Here is a 15,000-nt window from a genome sequence, read left to right as displayed (position 1 = left end):
TAGTGCGCAAGGCTCGTGCCCAAGGCTAGTGCGCAAGGCTTGTGTGCAAGGCTAGTGCGATGGGCCAGTGCCCAAGGCTTGTGAGCAAGGCTTGTATGCATGGCTTGTGTGCAAGGCTTGTGTGCATGGCTTGTGCGCAAGGCTTGTGTCCAAGGCTTTTGTGCAAGGCTCGTGCGCAAGGCTAGTGTGCAAGGCTTGTGCGCATTGGCAGGTAGCCCACCACCATGCACGATCCAAATGCCACTCAAGCGACAACACGGTGCCAAGCCGGGCATGGTGTGCACTCAAAACCAATCAACGGACAGAGGTCATGCGTCATGGGGGGGATCTAGCAAGGCCATGGGGAAGGTCATGGAGGACCTTGGAAGCAAGCGCAAGACGAGAGCGAATCGAACAAGGGGCCAGGACGGGGCCTTGTGCCCATGGTCTTCGCAAGACTGCGTCCAAGGCGCCCGAAAGCCCAAGGGAACCCAAACCCGGCCGACACTTGCAATCGCACATGCTCTCTGCAACACACCATCAATGCCGCCCAACGGGGCCAGCACGAGCAGTCATCCGCGGTCCCCTGGCCCTGCGCACGTTTGTCTTTGAAACCGAGCATCAATGCCACAGAAAGTGCTGGGGCGCCAGCTGGAGCCATCATCCGCGTTGCCATGGCTCGCTTGGCCTTGGCTTGCCAGTCCCCGACACGAGCAATCGCGCATTTTCTTTGCAACCGACCATCAATGCCGCCCAACGAGGCCAGCACGAGCAGTCATCCGCGGTCCCCTGGTCCTGCGCACGTTTGTCTTTGAAACCGAGCATCAATGCCACAGAAAGTGCCGGGGCGCCAGCTGGAGCCATCATCCGCGTTGCCATGGCTCGCTTGGCCTTGGCTTGCCAGTCCCCGACACGAGCAATCGCGCATTTTCTTTGCAACCGACCATCAATGCCGCCCAACGAGGCCAGCACGAGCAGTCATCCGCGGTCCCCTGGCCCTGCGCACGTTTGTCTTTGAAACCGAGCATCAATGCCACAGAAAGTGCCGGGGCGCCAGCTGGAGCCATAATCCGCGTTGCCATGGCTCGCTTGGCCTTGGCTTGCCAGTCCCCGACAGGAGCAATCGCGCATTTTCTTTGCAACCGACCATCAATGCTGCCCAACGAGGCCAGCACGAGCAGTCATCCGCGGTCCCCTGGCCCTGCGCACGTTTGTCTTTGAAACCGAGCATCAATGCCACAGAAAGTGCCGGGGCGCCAGCTGGAGCCATCATCCGCGTTGCCATGGCTCGCTTGGCCTTGGCTTGCCAGTCCCCGACACGAGCAATCGCGCATTTTCTTTGCAACCGACCATCAATGCCGCCCAACGAGGCCAGCACAAGCAGTCATCCGCGGTCCCCTGGCCCTGCGCACGTTTGTCTTTGAAACCGAGCATCAATGCCACAGAAAGTGCCCGGGCGCCAGCTGGAGCCATCATCCGACGTGCCATGGCTTTGGTCCCATGGTCTTCGCAACCGAGCATTCGTGACACCCGACGGGGCCAGGACACCAACCCTTCCGACACGAGCATTCGCGCATGTTCTTTGGCCACACAACGACGCCAGCACGAGCAAAATCATCAGCGGTGCGGTGGCCTTGCACGGCCTTTTGTCTTTGGAACCAACCATCAGTGCCACGGGAAGTGCCGGAGTCCCGGCATCCGCGGTGCCAAGTCATTGCGCCCTTGGTCTCTGCAGCGGGGCATGCCGGGCACTCCCAACCATTGCAAGCAAGCAAGAAAGAAAGTAAGTAAGTAAGTAAGTATTACATATAGGGGCGGGACATGCGGGGAGTTCTGCGAAACGTGCACTACGGGGCACACGCGTACCTACCGGGGCATACCGACCCCTATTGGGGCACACGTGTGCATATCGGGGCATACCGGGCCTATCAGGGCACACGCGTACATACCGGGGCATACCGAGCCCTACTGGGGCACACGTGCGCATATCGGGGCGTACCAAGCCTATCGGGGCATTCGCATGTATCCCAAGGCATACCGAGTCTATCCGGGCATACGCGTTCATACCGGGGCGTAACGGGCCTATCGGGGCATACTTGGGCATATCCGGGCAAAAAATGCCCAAAACTTGCGCAACCTTGGCAACCGTGGTCCATTCCTCACTATATGCCATGGCCTTGTGCCCATGGTCTTCACAAGACAGCATCCAAGGCGCCTGAAAGGCCAAGGGAGCCCAACCCAGCAATGCCCAGCCAAGGCCAGGCATTCCAGTGCCTGCCCGGGCAAAAACGCCCAAAGCATGCCCCATTCCTTAGCCTATCCAGGCAAAAACGCCCAAAACCAGCCCATTCCAGTGCCTATCCGGGCAAAAACGCCCAAAGCATGCCCATTCCTTAGCCTGTCCAGGCAAAAACGCCCAAAACCAGCACATTCCAGTGCCTATCCGGGCAAAAACGCCCTAAACCTGCGCATTCCAGCGCCCCGCAGCATGCCACCCTCCTATAGGGTTTGCGCAACCAACCCGCCTAACCACCAGTGGCAACCAAAGGTGCTGTTAGCGACGACTTCTGAAGACGCAACGAGACGCGACGGGTTTGCGCCCAGACGCGACGAGACGATGCGGGATCTGCGCCCAACCATGCCTACACCCGCCGACTTGTTGCGGGAGCTGCTTGCCCAAGCATGCCTAGCGTGCAAGGCCTGCGTGCCCAAGGTCTGTGTGCAAGGCTAGTGCCCAAGGCTAGTGCGCAAGGCTAGTGCCCAAGGCTAGTGAGCAAGGCCTGGGTGCAAGGCTAGTGTCACGGGGAAACAGTTCAGGACACAACCGGTATTAAAATCCATCTCGTCTCGTCTCGTTGCGTCTTGGAAATGCGTTGTTTATAGCACCTTTGGTCGCCACTGGTGGTTAAGGGGGTTGGTTGGCCAAACACTATAGGAGGAGGTGACCCTGTGACTTGTGACTTCTCCCCCGTTAGGCCCAGCAGGTGTGGGCAGGAGCCTTGGTGGCTTGCTCATGGGTTGCAAGAGGACTTGCTTGTGCATCTGTCTGTTGCACACAGTAGGAAATCATACTTCAACTCGTAGGCGTGCCCTAAGGGAGCTTGGGTGCGGACTGCGAGCTATCCATAGGGATGCTCCAGTTTCTTTGGTTGAGGATGGGGGCCAAAGACAGTGCATGTGGGTTGGGTTCCCACATGCATTGCGCGGCGGACCGGTGCAGGGGGCTTCTTATACTGTTTGCCCCTCTGCATCGCGGTACGTCTCGTGGGTAGGCCATTCTCTAGGCCTTCCATGGGTTCGTGCCGGGGCGACTTCGGTTGCCCTCGCGAGGTACACACCTTGCGGATCAGTCCATGGGGCATCTTGCTCCTTGGATGACCAAGCCCTAGTGCTTGGCGGATTGGTGCGTGGCATCGTCATGCCTCGTACTCGATGGACTTTGCATTAGGCCCCAAGGCCTTATGTTCGATGTACTCGTGATGCAGGCTGATCATGAGTGTGGGTATCTAGAAGCGCATGTCAAGATCTGAGCCAAGTAGCCTGTTGAACAGCTTAGAGTTTGTGTGCACCTTTGAAGCATCAAGGGGTGTTGGCGTGCAGGGCCTTTAAAGGCTTGCAGGATTGAAGGCTGGCCCTAGCATTCGTGCATGTTGGGGCGCCGCACGGGTTCTTCCGTTGCTCAAATATTTGGCCCGTGACAGTTGGTATCAGAGCAGTTATGAATCAAGAGTTTTCAAGGAGCTATGATACAGTTGGTGTCTGTGCTGGCATAGTTGCAGCAAGTGGCAGTGTTTGCGGCTATGATTAGTGCATCTCTAGTGCATGTTGCTTTGCACAAAGGAACGGGAAATGCTTTCTGTTGTGGCGGAGTTGGAAAGAGCTTGAATGTTAGCACTCCAAGTTGGAAGTGCTAAGTTGCGGATGTCTTTGAATCTAACACTTTGAAAGTCCATTAGTCAGCCGAAGAAGAGCTAAAATTGCGTGGGTAGGTTCCTTTCTGTGGACTCTCACTTATTCTACTTGAGTCGTGCAACAGAGGCGCGATGGCCTGGAAAGATTAGTACCATCAGTGTTTGTTCAAGCATTGCTCAATGGATTTGCTCGAAGCTTGATACAGTGGTAGAGCTGCAACCATCAGCGAACAGGTTGGCATCTTTCAGTGACCCACCGATGTGTGAGATCGGAAGTGGCAGTTGGGGAGTTGTGAATGCTCCGTTGCAGTGCTGACTAACATTGATGGGTTAGCATATGGCCTTAAGGGCTTGCTATGAAAAAAGGGTTGGCTGCTGGTATAAGCCTTCCCCTATCAGATGAGGTGTCGAACGTGTCGGCACCAAAGCGCTCACCGAAGTGAATTTGCTTGCTCAGTGTGATGGCATAACCAGTTTGACGAATTAGCAGACATGCTCAGGATGAAGAGCTGGTCAATGACTGAAGTACTTTTATGGCAGTTCACAATTACAATCGAGCATGCGTGATGCTCTTCTCAGAAAGACCTTGGAACGAACGCCAAGGCCGCTTAGATTTGATAATGGGTTTGCTGTGCTGATATGGGACAGTGTGGTGAGCTCAGATGGCATATGGGCAGACTGTGTTGGTATGGGACGACATGGTATGTTTGTGTGTTTCTTGCTGCTTTAGAATATCTTAGTTTGTCGAAATTGAAAGGACAGCTCAATCTGAATGATGGAATATTTGGGGTGGTTAGCAGTGTGAGTACTAGCCGCAAGTGCCCAAGGAGACCATTTGTGGCATAAGGGTTGATTGTTCAAATCAAGTTCTATAGTGTTGAACCGAAGCAGGCAAGACTAAGCGTCGCAGTTGATTGATCCCAACAGGGGATTCTTGGCCTCAGGAGGAGGCGAGACTGATGTGGTGGTCTCTTTGCTTGGGAGTGCTTGTGGACTCCGTGGTTGGTTTGCACTTTGCAGGTGGCAAGTGCTGCACTTGGCCGAAAGTGAGGCAGGTGCTGTGCCAGAAGTGGTGGCACATTCAGGGAGAGACGAAGCGGTGCAAGTTGGCCATTTCGGAAGACCACTCCAGAGGAAGCTCGAGTGTAGCTGAGGAGGAACTTGTGAGTTGCTTGAAGAAATGATTCAAGCTGGTCGCTCTGCCCTCATGGAGTTTGGTGGAGTGCTCAGAACCATCATAACCGGTTGTAGGTGAGCCAAAACCTTCAGTGCCGAAAGTGTTGGCACGTTAACCGGTTGTAGGTGAGCCAAAACCTTCCGTGCCGAAAGTGATGGCACGCTACCCGGTTGTAGGTGAGCCAAAACCTTCCATGCCGAAAGTGATGGCGTGTTATCCGGTTGTAGGTGAGCCAAAACCTTCCATGCCGAAAGTGATGGCATGTTATCCGGTTGTAGGTGAGCCAAAACCTTCCGTGCTGAAAGTGATGGCACGCTACCCGGTTGTAGGTGAGCCAAAACCTTCCGTGCCGAAAGTGGTGGCACGTCATCCGGTTGTAGGTGAGCCATAACCTTCCGTGCCGAAAGTGATGGCACGTCATCCACAGCGTTTGTAGGCACCGTCAGAAAACCTTCGCCTAGTTTGATGGAGTCCGGGAAAACCATCGTTGTTGAAGATAACTCCAGCAGAGCTATAGTGCAGTGATTGGCAGAACTTGAGGCAGTGTGGTATGCAGTAGAAGTCAGAATACGCTGATTGTCGAAGCACCAGTGGCAGCTGCTTTCAAGATTGAGAAGTCATTGTTATTGTGGAACTGAGCTTCATAGAGCATTCAGTGTCGACGAGGGCGTCGACGTTATCAGGTGGGGGAGTGTCACGGGGAAACAGTTCAGGACACAACCGGTATTAAAATCCATCTCGTCTCGTCTCGTTGCGTCTTGGAAATGCGTTGTTTATAGCACCTTTGGTCGCCACTGGTGGTTAAGGGGGTTGGTTGGCCAAACACTATAGGAGGAGGTGACCCTGTGACTTGTGACTTCTCCCCCGTTAGGCCCAGCAGGTGTGGGCAGGAGCCTTGGTGGCTTGCTCATGGGTTGCAAGAGGACTTGCTTGTGCATCTGTCTGTTGCACACAGTAGGAAATCATACTTCAACTCGTAGGCGTGCCCTAAGGGAGCTTGGGTGCGGACTGCGAGCTATCCATAGGGATGCTCCAGTTTCTTTGGTTGAGGATGGGGGCCAAAGACAGTGCATGTGGGTTGGGTTCCCACATGCATTGCGCGGCGGACCGGTGCAGGGGGCTTCTTATACTGTTTGCCCCTCTGCATCGCGGTACGTCTCGTGGGTAGGCCATTCTCTAGGCCTTCCATGGGTTCGTGCCGGGGCGACTTCGGTTGCCCTCGCGAGGTACACACCTTGCGGATCAGTCCATGGGGCATCTTGCTCCTTGGATGACCAAGCCCTAGTGCTTGGCGGATTGGTGCGTGGCATCGTCATGCCTCGTACTCGATGGACTTTGCATTAGGCCCCAAGGCCTTATGTTCGATGTACTCGTGATGCAGGCTGATCATGAGTGTGGGTATCTAGAAGCGCATGTCAAGATCTGAGCCAAGTAGCCTGTTGAACAGCTTAGAGTTTGTGTGCACCTTTGAAGCATCAAGGGGTGTTGGCGTGCAGGGCCTTTAAAGGCTTGCAGGATTGAAGGCTGGCCCTAGCATTCGTGCATGTTGGGGCGCCGCACGGGTTCTTCCGTTGCTCAAATATTTGGCCCGTGACACTAGTGTGCAAGGCTTGTATGCAAGGCTAGTGTGCAAGGCTGCTGTGCAAGGCTTGTGGGCAAGGCTGGTGCGCAAGGCTAGTGCCCAAGGGTTGTGTGCAAGGCTAGTGCCCAAGGCTAGTGCGCAAGGCTCGTGCCCAAGGCTAGTTCGCAAGGCTTGTGTGCAAGGCTAGTGCGATGGGCCAGTGCCCAAGGCTTGTGAGCAAGGCTTGTATGCATGGCTTGTGCGCAAGGCTTGTGTCCAAGGCTTTTGTGCAAGGCTCGTGCGCAAGGCTAGTGTGCAAGGCTTGTGCGCATTGGCAGGTAGCCCACCACCATGCACGATCCAAATGCCACTCACGCGACAACACGGTGCCAAGCCGGGCATGGTGTGCACTCAAAACCAATCAACGGACAGAGGTCATGCGTCATGGGGGGGATCTAGCAAGGCCATGGGGAAGGTCATGGAGGACCTTGGAAGCAAGCGCAAGACGAGAGCGAATCGAACAAGGGGCCAGGACGGGGCCTTGTGCCCATGGTCTTCGCAAGACTGCGTCCAAGGCGCCCGAAAGCCCAAGGGAACCCAAACCCGGCCGACACTTGCAATCGCACATGCTCTCTGCAACACACCATCAATGCCGCCCAACGGGGCCAGCACGAGCAGTCATCCGCGGTCCCCTGGCCCTGCGCACGTTTGTCTTTGAAACCGAGCATCAATGCCACAGAAAGTGCCGGGGCGCCAGCTGGAGCCATCATCCGCGTTGCCATGGCTCGCTTGGCCTTGGCTTGCCAGGCCCCGACAGGAGCAATCGCGCATTTTCTTTGCAACCGACCATCAATGCTGCCCAACGGGGCCAGCACGAGCAGTCATCCGCGGTCCCCTGGCCCTGCGCACGTTTGTCTTTGAAACCGAGCATCAATGCCACAGAAAGTGCCGGGGCGCCAGCTGGAGCCATCATCCGCGTTGCCATGGCTCGCTTGGCCTTGGCTTGCCAGGCCCCGACAGGAGCAATCGCGCATTTTCTTTGCAACCGACCATCAATGCCGCCCAACGGGGCCAGCACGAGCAGTCATCCGCGGTCCCCTGGCCCTGCGCACGTTTGTCTTTGAAACCGAGCATCAATGCCACAGAAAGTGCCGGGGCGCCAGCTGGAGCCATCATCCGCGTTGCCATGGCTCGCTTGGCCTTGGCTTGCCAGTCCCCGACACGAGCAATCGCGCATTTTCTTTGCAACCGACCATCAATGCCGCCCAACGAGGCCAGCACGAGCAGTCATCCGCGGTCCCCTGGCCCTGCGCACGTTTGTCTTTGAAACCGAGCATCAATGCCACAGAAAGTGCCCGGGCTCCAGCTGGAGCCATCATCCGACGTGCCATGGCTTTGGTCCCATGGTCTTCGCAACCGAGCATTCGTGACACCCGACGGGGCCAGGACACCAACCCTTCCGACACGAGCATTCGCGCATGTTCTTTGGCCACACAACGGCGCCAGCACGAGCAAAATCATCAGCGGTGCGGTGGCCTTGCACGGCCTTTTGTCTTTGGAACCAACCATCAGTGCCACGGGAAGTGCCGGAGTCCCGGCATCCGCGGTGCCAAGTCATTGCGCCCTTGGTCTCTGCAGCGGGGCATGCCGGGCACTCCCAACCATTGCAAGCAAGCAAGAAAGAAACTAAGTAAGTAAGTAAGTATTACATATAGGGGCGGGACATGCGGGGAGTTCTGCGAAACGTGCACTACGGGGCACACGCGTACCTACCGGGGCATACAGACCCCTATTGGGGCACACGTGTGCATATCGGGGCATACCGGGCCTATCAGGGCACACGCGTACATACCGGGGCATACCGAGCCCTACTGGGGCACACGTGCGCATATCGGGGCGTACCAAGCCTATCGGGGCATTCGCATGTATCCCAAGGCATACCGAGTCTATCCGGGCATACGCGTTCATACCGGGGCGTAACGGGCCTATCGGGGCATACTTGGGCATATCCGGGCAAAAAATGCCCAAAACTTGCGCAACCTTGGCAACCGTGGTCCATTCCTCACTATATGCCATGGCCTTGTGCCCATGGTCTTCACAAGACAGCATCCAAGGCGCCTGAAAGGCCAAGGGAGCCCAACCCAGCAATGCCCAGCCAAGGCCAGGCATTCCAGTGCCTGCCCGGGCAAAAACGCCCAAAGCATGCCCCATTCCTTAGCCTATCCAGGCAAAAACGCCCAAAACCAGCCCATTCCAGTGCCTATCCGGGCAAAAACGCCCAAAGCATGCCCATTCCTTAGCCTGTCCAGGCAAAAACGCCCAAAACCAGCACATTCCAGTGCCTATCCGGGCAAAAACGCCCTAAACCTGCGCATTCCAGCGCCCCGCAGCATGCCACCCTCCTATAGGGTTTGCGCAACCAACCCGCCTAACCACCAGTGGCAACCAAAGGTGCTGTTAGCGACGACTTCTGAAGACGCAACGAGACGCGACGGGTTTGCGCCCAGACGCGACGAGACGATGCGGGATCTGCGCCCAACCATGCCTACACCCGCCGACTTGTTGCGGGAGCTGCTTGCCCAAGCATGCCTAGCGTGCAAGGCCTGCGTGCCCAAGGTCTGTGTGCAAGGCTAGTGCCCAAGGCTAGTCCGCAAGGCTAGTGCCCAAGGCTAGTGAGCAAGGCCTGGGTGCAAGGCTAGTGTGCAAGGCTTGTATGCAAGGCTAGTGTGCAAGGCTGCTGTGCAAGGCTTGTGGGCAAGGCTGGTGCGCAAGGCTAGTGCCCAAGGGTTGTGTGCAAGGCTAGTGCCCAAGGCTAGTGCGCAAGGCTCGTGCCCAAGGCTAGTTCGCAAGGCTTGTGTGCAAGGCTAGTGCGATGGGCCAGTGCCCAAGGCTTGTGAGCAAGGCTTGTATGCATGGCTTGTGCGCAAGGCTTGTGTCCAAGGCTTTTGTGCAAGGCTCGTGCGCAAGGCTAGTGTGCAAGGCTTGTGCGCATTGGCAGGTAGCCCACCACCATGCACGATCCAAATGCCACTCACGCGACAACACGGTGCCAAGCCGGGCATGGTGTGCACTCAAAACCAATCAACGGACAGAGGTCATGCGTCATGGGGGGGATCTAGCAAGGCCATGGGGAAGGTCATGGAGGACCTTGGAAGCAAGCGCAAGACGAGAGCGAATCGAACAAGGGGCCAGGACGGGGCCTTGTGCCCATGGTCTTCGCAAGACTGCGTCCAAGGCGCCCGAAAGCCCAAGGGAACCCAAACCCGGCCGACACTTGCAATCGCACATGCTCTCAGCAAAACACCATCAATGCTGCCCAACGGGGCCAGCACGAGCAGTCATCCGCGGTCCCCTGGCCCTGCGCACGTTTGTCTTTGAAACCGAGCATCAATGCCACAGAAAGTGCCGGGGCGCCAGCTGGAGCCATCATCCGCGTTGCCATGGCTCGCTTGGCCTTGGCTTGCCAGTCCCCGACACGAGCAATCGCCCATTTTCTTTGCAACCGACCATCAATGCCGCCCAACGAGGCCAGCACGAGCAGTCATCCGCGGTCCCCTGGTCCTGCGCACGTTTGTCTTTGAAACCGAGCATCAATGCCACAGAAAGTGCCGGGGCGCCAGCTGGAGCCATCATCCGCGTTGCCATGGCTCGCTTGGCCTTGGCTTGCCAGTCCCCGACAGGAGCAATCGCGCATTTTCTTTGCAACCGACCATCAATGCTGCCCAACGAGGCCAGCACGAGCAGTCATCCGCGGACCCCTGGCCCTGCGCACGTTTGTCTTTGAAACCGAGCATCAATGCCACAGAAAGTGCCGGGGCGCCAGCTGGAGCCATCATCCGCGTTGCCATGGCTCGCTTGGCCTTGGCTTGCCAGTCCCCGACACGAGCAATCGCGCATTTTCTTTGCAACCGACCATCAATGCCGCCCAACGAGGCCAGCACGAGCAGTCATCCGCGGTCCCCTGGCCCTGCGCACGTTTGTCTTTGAAACCGAGCATCAATGCCACAGAAAGTGCCCGGGCTCCAGCTGGAGCCATCATCCGACGTGCCATGGCTTTGGTCCCATGGTCTTCGCAACCGAGCATTCGTGACACCCGACGGGGCCAGGACACCAACCCTTCCGACACGAGCATTCGCGCATGTTCTTTGGCCACACAACGGCGCCAGCACGAGCAGAATCATCAGCGGTGCGGTGGCCTTGCACGGCCTTTTGTCTTTGGAACCAACCATCAGTGCCACGGGAAGTGCCGGAGTCCCGGCATCCGCGGTGCCAAGTCATTGCGCCCTTGGTCTCTGCAGCGGGGCATGCCGGGCACTCCCAACCATTGCAAGCAAGCAAGAAAGAAAGTAAGTAAGTAAGTAAGTATTACATATAGGGGCGGGACATGCGGGGAGTTCTGCGAAACGTGCACTACGGGGCACACGCGTACCTACCGGGGCATACCGACCCCTATTGGGGCACACGTGTGCATATCGGGGCATACCGGGCCTATCAGGGCACACGCGTACATACCGGGGCATACCGAGCCCTACTGGGGCACACGTGCGCATATCGGGGCGTACCAAGCCTATCGGGGCATTCGCATGTATCCCAAGGCATACCGAGTCTATCCGGGCATACGCGTTCATACCGGGGCGTAACGGGCCTATCGGGGCATACTTGGGCATATCCGGGCAAAAAATGCCCAAAACTTGCGCAACCTTGGCAACCGTGGTCCATTCCTCACTATATGCCATGGCCTTGTGCCCATGGTCTTCACAAGACAGCATCCAAGGCGCCTGAAAGGCCAAGGGAGCCCAACCCAGCAATGCCCAGCCAAGGCCAGGCATTCCAGTGCCTGCCCGGGCAAAAACGCCCAAAGCATGCCCCATTCCTTAGCCTATCCAGGCAAAAACGCCCAAAACCAGCCCATTCCAGTGCCTATCCGGGCAAAAACGCCCAAAGCATGCCCATTCCTTAGCCTGTCCAGGCAAAAACGCCCAAAACCAGCACATTCCAGTGCCTATCCGGGCAAAAACGCCCTAAACCTGCGCATTCCAGCGCCCCGCAGCATGCCACCCTCCTATAGGGTTTGCGCAACCAACCCGCCTAACCACCAGTGGCAACCAAAGGTGCTGTTAGCGACGACTTCTGAAGACGCAACGAGACGCGACGGGTTTGCGCCCAGACGCGACGAGACGATGCGGGATCTGCGCCCAACCATGCCTACACCCGCCGACTTGTTGCGGGAGCTGCTTGCCCAAGCATGCCTAGCGTGCAAGGCCTGCGTGCCCAAGGTCTGTGTGCAAGGCTAGTGCCCAAGGCTAGTGCGCAAGGCTAGTGCCCAAGGCTAGTGAGCAAGGCCTGGGTGCAAGGCTAGTGTGCAAGGCTTGTATGCAAGGCTAGTGTGCAAGGCTGCTGTGCAAGGCTTGTGGGCAAGGCTGGTGCGCAAGGCTAGTGCCCAAGGGTTGTGTGCAAGGCTAGTGCCCAAGGCTAGTGCGCAAGGCTCGTGCCCAAGGCTAGTTCGCAAGGCTTGTGTGCAAGGCTAGTGCGATGGGCCAGTGCCCAAGGCTTGTGAGCAAGGCTTGTATGCATGGCTTGTGCGCAAGGCTTGTGTCCAAGGCTTTTGTGCAAGGCTCGTGCGCAAGGCTAGTGTGCAAGGCTTGTGCGCATTGGCAGGTAGCCCACCACCATGCACGATCCAAATGCCACTCACGCGACAACACGGTGCCAAGCCGGGCATGGTGTGCACTCAAAACCAATCAACGGACAGAGGTCATGCGTCATGGGGGGGATCTAGCAAGGCCATGGGGAAGGTCATGGAGGACCTTGGAAGCAAGCGCAAGACGAGAGCGAATCGAACAAGGGGCCAGGACGGGGCCTTGTGCCCATGGTCTTCGCAAGACTGCGTCCAAGGCGCCCGAAAGCCCAAGGGAACCCAAACCCGGCCGACACTTGCAATCGCACATGCTCTCTGCAACACACCATCAATGCCGCCCAACGGGGCCAGCACGAGCAGTCATCCGCGGTCCCCTGGCCCTGCGCACGTTTGTCTTTGAAACCGAGCATCAATGCCACAGAAAGTGCCGGGGCGCCAGCTGGAGCCATCATCCGCGTTGCCATGGCTCGCTTGGCCTTGGCTTGCCAGGCCCCGACAGGAGCAATCGCGCATTTTCTTTGCAACCGACCATCAATGCCGCCCAACGGGGCCAGCACGAGCAGTCATCCGCGGTCCCCTGGCCCTGCGCACGTTTGTCTTTGAAACCGAGCATCAATGCCACAGAAAGTGCCGGGGCGCCAGCTGGAGCCATCATCCGCGTTGCCATGGCTCGCTTGGCCTTGGCTTGCCAGTCCCCGACACGAGCAATCGCGCATTTTCTTTGCAACCGACCATCAATGCCGCCCAACGAGGCCAGCACGAGCAGTCATCCGCGGTCCCCTGGCCCTGCGCACGTTTGTCTTTGAAACCGAGCATCAATGCCACAGAAAGTGCCGGGGCGCCAGCTGGAGCCATCATCCGACGTGCCATGGCTTTGGTCCCATGGTCTTCGCAACCGAGCATTCGTGACACCCGACGGGGCCAGGACACCAACCCTTCCGACAGGAGCATTCGCGCATGTTCTTTGGCCACACAAAGGCGCCAGCACGAGCAAAATCATCCGCGGTGCGGTGGCCTTGCACGGCCTTTTGTCTTTGGAACCAACCATCAGTGCCACGGGAAGTGCCGGAGTCCCGGCATCCGCGGTGCCAAGTCATTGCGCCCTTGGTCTCTGCAGCGGGGCATGCCGGGCACTCCCAACCATTGCAAGCAAGCAAGAAAGAAAGTAAGTAAGTAAGTAAGTATTACATATAGGGGCGGGACATGCGGGGAGATCAGCGAAACGTGCATTACGGGGCACACGCGTACCTACCGGGGCATACCGACCCCTATTGGGGCACACGTGTGCATATCGGGGCATACCGGGCCTATCGGGGCACACGCGTACATACCGGGGCATACCGAGCCCTACTGGGGCACACGTGCGCATATCGGGGCGTACCAAGCCTATCGGGGCATACGCATGTATCCCAAGGCATACCGAGTCTATCCGGGCATACGCGTTCATACCGGGGCGTAACGGGCCTATCGGGGCATACTTGGGCATATCCGGGCAAAAAATGCCCAAAACTTGCGCAACCTTGGCAACCGTGGTCCATTCCTCTCTATATGCCTAGCCTTGGCAACCGTGGTCCATTCCTCACTATATGCCATGGCCTTGTGCCCATGGTCTTCCCAAGACAGCGTCCAAGGCGCCCGGAAGGCCAAGGGAGCCCAACCCAGCGATGCCCTGCTATGGCAAGCCAAGGCCAAGCATTCCGGTGCCTATCCGGGCAAAAATGCGATTCCTCTCTATATGCCTAGCCTTGGCAACCGTGGTCCATTCCTCACCATATGCCATGGCCTTGTGCCCATGGTCTTCCCAAGACAGCGTCCAAGGCGCCCGGAAGGCCAAGGGAGCCCAACCCAGCAATGCCCTGCTTTGGCAAGCCAAGGCCAAGCATTCCGGTGCCTAACCTTGGCAACCGTGGTCCTTTCCTCACCATATGCCATGGCCTTGTGCCCATGGTCTTCGCAAGACATCGTCAGAGGCGCCCGGAAGGCCAAGGGAGCCCAACCCAGCAATGCCCTGCTTTGGCAAGCCAAGGCCAAGCATTCCGGTGCCTAACCTTGGCAACCGTGGTCCTTTCCTCACCATATGCCATGGCCTTGTGCCCATGGTCTTCGCAAGACATCGTCCAAGGCGCCCAAAAGGCCAAGGGAGCCCAACCCAGCAATGCCCTGCTAGGGCAAGCCAAGGCCAAGCATTCCGGTGCCTAACCTTGGCAACCGTGGTCCTTTCCTCACCATATGCCATGGCCTTGTGCCCATGGTCTTCGCAAGACATCGTCCAAGGCGCCCAAAAGGCCAAGGGAGCCCAACCCAGCAATGCCCTGCTAGGACAAGCCAAGGCCAAGCATTCCGGTGCCTATCCGGGCAAAAACGCCCAAAGCATGCCCATTCCTTAGCCTATCCAGGCAAAAACGCCCAAAATCTGCACATTCTAGTGCCTATCCGGGCAAAAACGCCCACCAGCATGCCACCCTCCTATAGGGTTTGCGCAACCAACCAGCCTAACCACCAGTGGCAACCAAAGGTGCTGTTAGCGACGACTTCTGAAGACGCGACGAGACGATGCGGGATCTGCGCCCAGACGCGACGAGACGATGCGGGATCTGAGCCCAAGAATGCCTAGACCCGTCCACTTGATGCTGGATCTGCCCCCCAAGCATGCCTAGTGTGCAAGGACTGTGTGCAAGGCTAGTGTCCAAGGCTAGTGCCCAAGGCTTGTGTGCAGGGCTAGTGCCCAAGGCTT

Source organism: Tasmannia lanceolata, unplaced genomic scaffold, assembly GCF_043159265.1.
Source record: "Tasmannia lanceolata isolate RefF3 unplaced genomic scaffold, GAP_Taslan_0.1 ptg000101l, whole genome shotgun sequence".
NCBI lineage: Eukaryota > Viridiplantae > Streptophyta > Magnoliopsida > Canellales > Winteraceae > Tasmannia > Tasmannia lanceolata.
Note: the sequence above shows the minus strand (reverse complement) of the source record.